We start from the raw sequence: 6,000 nt of genomic DNA, 5'->3' as shown, positions 1-6,000 counted from the left end.
GCTAAGTCGAAACTGCAGGCTTCTGTCAGAAGACCGGAGGTCTCTTGGAAAAAGTCTGCCACATCGGGAGCATTCTGCCAACATCCCTGTCTTCCTCATTCCACGAGAAAGTAGGGATGTCTCAGCAGAAGGGGTTTTCCCTGACAATTGTCCCCATGTAGACAGGCCAAATGTCAGGGAAGCCTCTCCTGACAGAGTTGGCAGGAGATACACAAATGAGATGCACAATTTATGTATCTTTTGCCGACAGTTCTTGGCAATCCAGACGCAGCCAGAATGAACCATTAACCTGCACAACTCACTAGCCTGACATACTTGAGGCCATGATCTTAGTAAGACTGTATGGAGAATTAGTTATGAACAAGAACAACCTTACCCCATCAGACAATTATGAAACTGAGGGGTGATAAGCCTTCGTAATTATATATAATGTGACTAACTCTTCGACTGTCCCCTTAGGGGTCCTGTGCTACCAGGCAGCTCCCTGTGTGCCTCAGAGAGGCCCTTTCTTTGACCTGGAGCTTCCCAAGCACAAGAGTCTCCCTTTACTGAGCCATTTTCATCACAAGCCAGTCTTGAGTGAGGGTTGAGCATGATCCCCTCCACCAGACTTGAGCTCCCCCGGTTTGGCCTGAGTTGGGTACCCTTCCAGGGGAAGGTTGGGGCGGGGCGGGGATCCAGTCTCACCCACTGCCCTGGACTCTGGCCCAGAGACCCCAGGATGGAAGGGAGCTAACAGGGCTTTCATCCCTGCCCCACAGCAGTGACCTTTCCCTGGGCTTCTGAGCCTACCACTTCCCGCTGGTACCTGGTGACTGGCATCCCTTGGCTTCACTCGGCCTGTCCTGCTCCGCCCTTCTCTCAGCCCTCCAGCCTCCTTCCCTCTAGGCTCTGCTCTCCTCCTGTTGCCTGGGGAAACCTTTTATAGGGAACCTGGAGGCCTTAACTGGTAGCAGATGCTTGATTGCAAGCTGTGGCTGGCTGACACCTAATGAGCCCTAGCTGCCTATCCAGCCTGCAGGTCTGTACCCTCTGGGAACGTAGGAGGGGACCAAAAAGGAGCTCCTCCAGCACCCAAAGTGTTAGGGGGGGCCTCCTAGCGGACTCCTGCAGCTTCCAGACAGCAGTCTGCCCCAGGGAGCCCACTCGGGGGCCCCTGTGGTCGGGAGGTGGACAGCCTTTGGCTGTTGCTTTTTGGCCTGCCTCAGGGCTACTCTTTGGCCCCTTTCTGGACCAGCTTTCTCTCCCCTCCTCTCCTGCGCTGGGCAGGCTGCTGCTTCTCCCCCCGACTCCATCCCTTCCAGCTAGTGCCTGAAGCCCCTGGGTGGGCAGTGTGTGTGTCAGACTCTTGCTGCCCTGCCTCCTGGCAGAGAGGGGGGGTGGCCTCCCCTCCTCCCGCTTTCCATCTTCTGGGAGGGGAGTCTGCTGGCCCCTGCTTTGGGCCCCCATTGCCAGCTGGTGGCTGCTGCACCTTCATCGGAGGAGGTAAGGGGCTGTCTTGGGTGGCAGCTGGGCTTCCCCTCTGCAGCTTGCTGTGGAGTGGTTTGGCTGGGCGGGGGGTGAGTTTGGATGGAGCCCCTCTCCACCGGGGCTCCAGGAGGGTGGCTGCGCAGTTGGGGTGGGGTGTTGGGGTGTAGTCCCTGCCCCACCCCTGCTGCCTCCACCGCCTCCTTCACTGCCCCCCCACACTCGGCTGCCGCGGGGGTCCTACCACCATCACCATCTGCCCCTTCCTCCTCCCCCGCTGGCCAAGACTCTGCAGCAGCTGCTGTGGGCCCACCCCTCAGGTGTCCGTGGGCACACTCATCCCTACAGCCCCTGCCCATTCCCTGCTGCCTCCCCTTCTCTTCCCTCATCTTCCCCCCCTTGTGCCCACGACCCCTTCCCCTCCTTTTGTTTGCTAGGTGCCTCAGGCCCCCTCCCCACTCCTTCTCACTCGCCTCCCCACCCGTACATACATCGAACCCCCTCCCTATCCCAGTGCAGCAGCAGGAGCCGTCCACCATCTCGTGCTGGGAGTTGTGGCTTTTCTTTGTTTCCCTTCCCCTTTGCCTTTCCTTCCTCTCACCTCCTGCCCCAACCCCACCTGACTGGGTCCTCAGCCCGGCCGGTGGGGGAGGGTTAGCTACCTCTTTCCCCTTTCCTCTCCTTCCTCCCCTCTCCCGCCTTGTTAAGGTCCCCACCCTCCATTAAACCACCTGTTCCTGTATCCCTCACCATGGCCTCTACACTCACTGGGGGGGTCATCCGGCAACACTCCTCTCCTTCCCCCCTCTGTTGTTACCCCTCCCACCTCTGCAATGGCGGCCAATCCATCTGAGGCTGCCAGAAACTCTATTCCCACAGCAGCCAAGGGTGTGGGCACAGGCTTCAGGGCTCCTGCCGCCCCCGCCACGGTGTCCTCCTCCGCCGACCCTTCCCCAAAACTACCCCCCGAAGGGCAGGAAGGGCCAGGGGACCAAGAAGGGCAAAAGCCCTGCCCGGAAGGCTAAACCTCCTGTGGTGGGGACTGCCACCCTGCTGCAAAAACACCTGCCGCAGCTCCCCCTTCTTCCCACCCCCCGACTCCCTCCACTGATCTCGGGGGCCCCGATCCCCCAGACATATGCCCAGGCGCACCCTGCTCCTTCCGCCTCCCATGGGAGTACCGTCCCCAACAGCTGCAGCCCCTTCCCCACCCTCACCAGGAGGCACAGGGTCTGTTGCCTCATGGTGTTGGCCTTGCCCCACGTGGAGACCTACATGCAGGCGATGGCACGGGTGGTGGGGCCTGCAGCCATGGGGGCGGCCACCTGCATATTCGGGAAGGTCACCTTCTTCCTGGCATCAGAGGCTGCTGCCCAGGAGGCGGTGGAGAGGGGCTTGGCAGTTGGGGGTGTCCATGTGCCCCTTGAGAACCTGGGCATGTGTCATCGGTCCCTCCCTTCCTCCCCAGCTATGCCCTGTTGCCTTTCCTCAGCTCCCTGGGACAGCCCTTGTCAGTCCTGAGTCCCCTCCCTCTGGGTTGCAAGGACCCCACCCTACACCATGTGCTATCCTTCCACCGACAGACACGGGTCCAGCTGCTGCCAGCAGTGGCACAAGGCGGGATCGCCCAGGAGGGTCTCAGTAGTGGGTGTTCTACACCCTGGGGGAAGCCCAGTGATTCGTGTGCCAGGCGATGGGGCACCTCCAGAGGGACTGCCCCCTGGCCCGGTGCGGGGAGGAGCTCGGGACCCCCCAACACCCAGGAGGGTACCAGCCACACCACCACTAATGCCCCTAGCGCGGCAAGCCCTGGGCCCACCCCTTTTCCTCCCGCTGCGGAGAATACTACCGACGCCCAGGCACTGGAGAAGCAGAATAGAGCAGGTGCCAATGCCTGAGTGGACACTCATGCCAGGCCTACAGAGGAGAGGGCACCAGGGCCGGCGACGGAACTTGGACGGAGCCCTCCTCAGGGCAGGTCGCTCCTTTCCCTCGCTGTCCTGCCCTCCTTTTCCTTCCCCCTCTCATTGTTGCCCTCCTCCCCTGGCCCTTCCTCCACCTCCACTGCCCAGCCCACCTCCTCAGAGGACTGGGTACTAGTGAGCAGGAAGAGGAAGAAGTGAAGCGTGCACACCCGGCACTCCACCCCATCAGAAGATGGGGTGGATGTGCTGCACAAAGCGCTCAAGAGGGCTGCCAGCCCTGATCCCCCCGCGGGACCCCCAGCAATTATCAGCCAGAGGTGGCTGAGGCCACCGTGGAGGTGGTGGAGGATGCCACCCCTTACCCTGGAGCTCGGGCCCAGCAGAGTGATGGTAGCCGACCTCGAGCCCACACCCACCTCCAACTTTGTCCTGACTGCCGCCCCGACCGCCCCGGAGGGATGCCCAGAGGAGGTGGGCGTAGCCTCACACTCTTCTTGCAGCAAGCCCCCCTCCCGCTCACCATCACAGCCAGTCCCCTTCCAAACCGTGCCATGACATCATCTGTACACCCCATCCACAGCCCCACTAAGTCACAGGACCTTCTTGTCAGCATCCTTCTGGCAATGGCTAAAGTAGCCCTCTGTAACACCAGAGAAAGGAGGCTGACTGTGGGGCCTATTTCCGCTCCGCCCTCAGCTCACGAATGTAGGCGGAGTTCTTCTGGGTGGCATCCGCTGGCTCCCTTGAAGCCTTCGGGGAGCAGTGGGCACTGTCTGGGGTTCTCTGCTCAGTGTCCCTCTCTGGTTCCCTTGTTTTAAACCTCTGCCCTCCACTCCCATCCCCATTTTTCCTTTTAGTTGTCCCCTGACTTCACTTGGGGCCATGTCTTTTAATGGGTCCCCCCTCACTTTGAGAGGGGCCTTTTAGCCATGGACAGGCTATGCCCACCCACCACCTGGTCCTCAAATAGGACCCAAAATGTTCATCCACCATCAGACATTTGCTGGCTGCTGCTTTTGATCTGCCACAATAAGCTACACCTGTGGCTCGGCCCTGGAGAAAAACTTCCCCTGTAGACTGCCTATTTCACAAACTGTTCACCATGAGGTTTTGTGCACATGCTGGTACTGCAGAGGTGTTCTGATCCACTGCTGACAATGCTATGTTTATTGCTAATATCATAAACTGCACTTTCCATGATGAGGTGAAATTAAAAAAAAGCTGCTTGTCTTCAAGCTGTGAACTCAATGGGGCCTCCCAACGATACAGATGTAGAGGACCTCGGTGGTGGACAGGAGGGCTACTGCCCCTTCATCCCAATATTCAGTCAACTAAGTGCCGGTAAATGGTGAAATCCAGAGACAGTAGGTCTTGTGTTGGCAAGCAGTCAGGTGGGCCAATGGGAAGGGAGAGGGAATTTTTAATCAAAGCAGTTATCTTGCTGGATGAGTCCTTTGTGTGGGGAGAGAGAGAGAGAGAGATGGATTATGTCTGGAAACGGGCTTGGAAGTTTTCAGTAATATCCATGCCTCAAAAGCAATCGTGGGCTAACAGATGTGTGAGTAGGAAACAAATGTTTAGTCAGACAAGCTTGTATTTTTTTTTTTTTGTTAATTTTGGGTTTGGTGCAGGACTATTCAGGCTGGCAAATATACCCCCTGCGCATTGTAATTTTTAACTGTCCCAAGGAAGGATTAAAACAGAGCATTACTTTTTCTTTTTCTTTTTTTTTTTTTAAGCTGCTCTGTAAAACCTAGCACACAAGCACAGTTAACAAGTATGTCTTGTTTTGTTAATAAAAATCACCTTTTTAAGGTGACAATTTGATTCTTGTGTCCTGGAAAGTAATAGGAGGGCTGCATATGCATACCTAAGACTGAGAGGTCAGCTATCAGAGATCGCAGATCTCTCTTAAGGGAAGGTTAAGAGTTTGGGGTTACCGCACAGGGAGACATCCGAGGAAGACATGGTATGTCTTCCTGGGTTCAAAAAAAAAAAAAAGGAGGGTGGCAGCTCCCATGGGGATAGGGAAGCTTTTAAGCAGAAACCTATAGAGGAAAGGTATTTTAAGGTCTCCTTCAGGCCTCCACCTTCTGCACTCAGAGTCAGTGTGGGGAACAGCCTTGACAACCTCTATAGCACAGTAACATTTCACACAGGGGTGCACTTCAGCTTTACCAAAACAAACCTACCATTCAAAACCACTTTCTTCCCAAATCCATGAGAGCGAAAATCAGGCTATTAAGCCAGAATGGTACACTATATTTATTTCCCATGTCCAAAATTCTGTACACCTCTACACTGTTAGAGTAAATTTGTCCTTATTTCTTCTTCTTCCTCAGCAAAAACCACCTCAATTGGCAGACAATACCTGCGCAACTGCTTTAGGATTTTGGTACGTTGCTAAACCTCAACATTAATAATTTGGTCTTTTGCTCATAAACAAATAGACCAAGAAGGGAGTCACATTAACTTATCCAGTCACAAACCTCTGCAGATAGGGAAGAAGATATAGTACCACAGATTTACCTGCATATTTCCACAGCCCTGACTCTACTACAAGAATTACCTCAATGCCTAGAGGGAAAAGCAACAGGTGTAACTGAAT

The sequence above is a fragment of the Carettochelys insculpta genome, chromosome 2, assembly GCF_033958435.1.
Source record: "Carettochelys insculpta isolate YL-2023 chromosome 2, ASM3395843v1, whole genome shotgun sequence".
NCBI classification, from domain to species: Eukaryota; Metazoa; Chordata; order Testudines; family Carettochelyidae; genus Carettochelys; species Carettochelys insculpta.
This window is presented reverse-complemented; position numbering follows the sequence as displayed.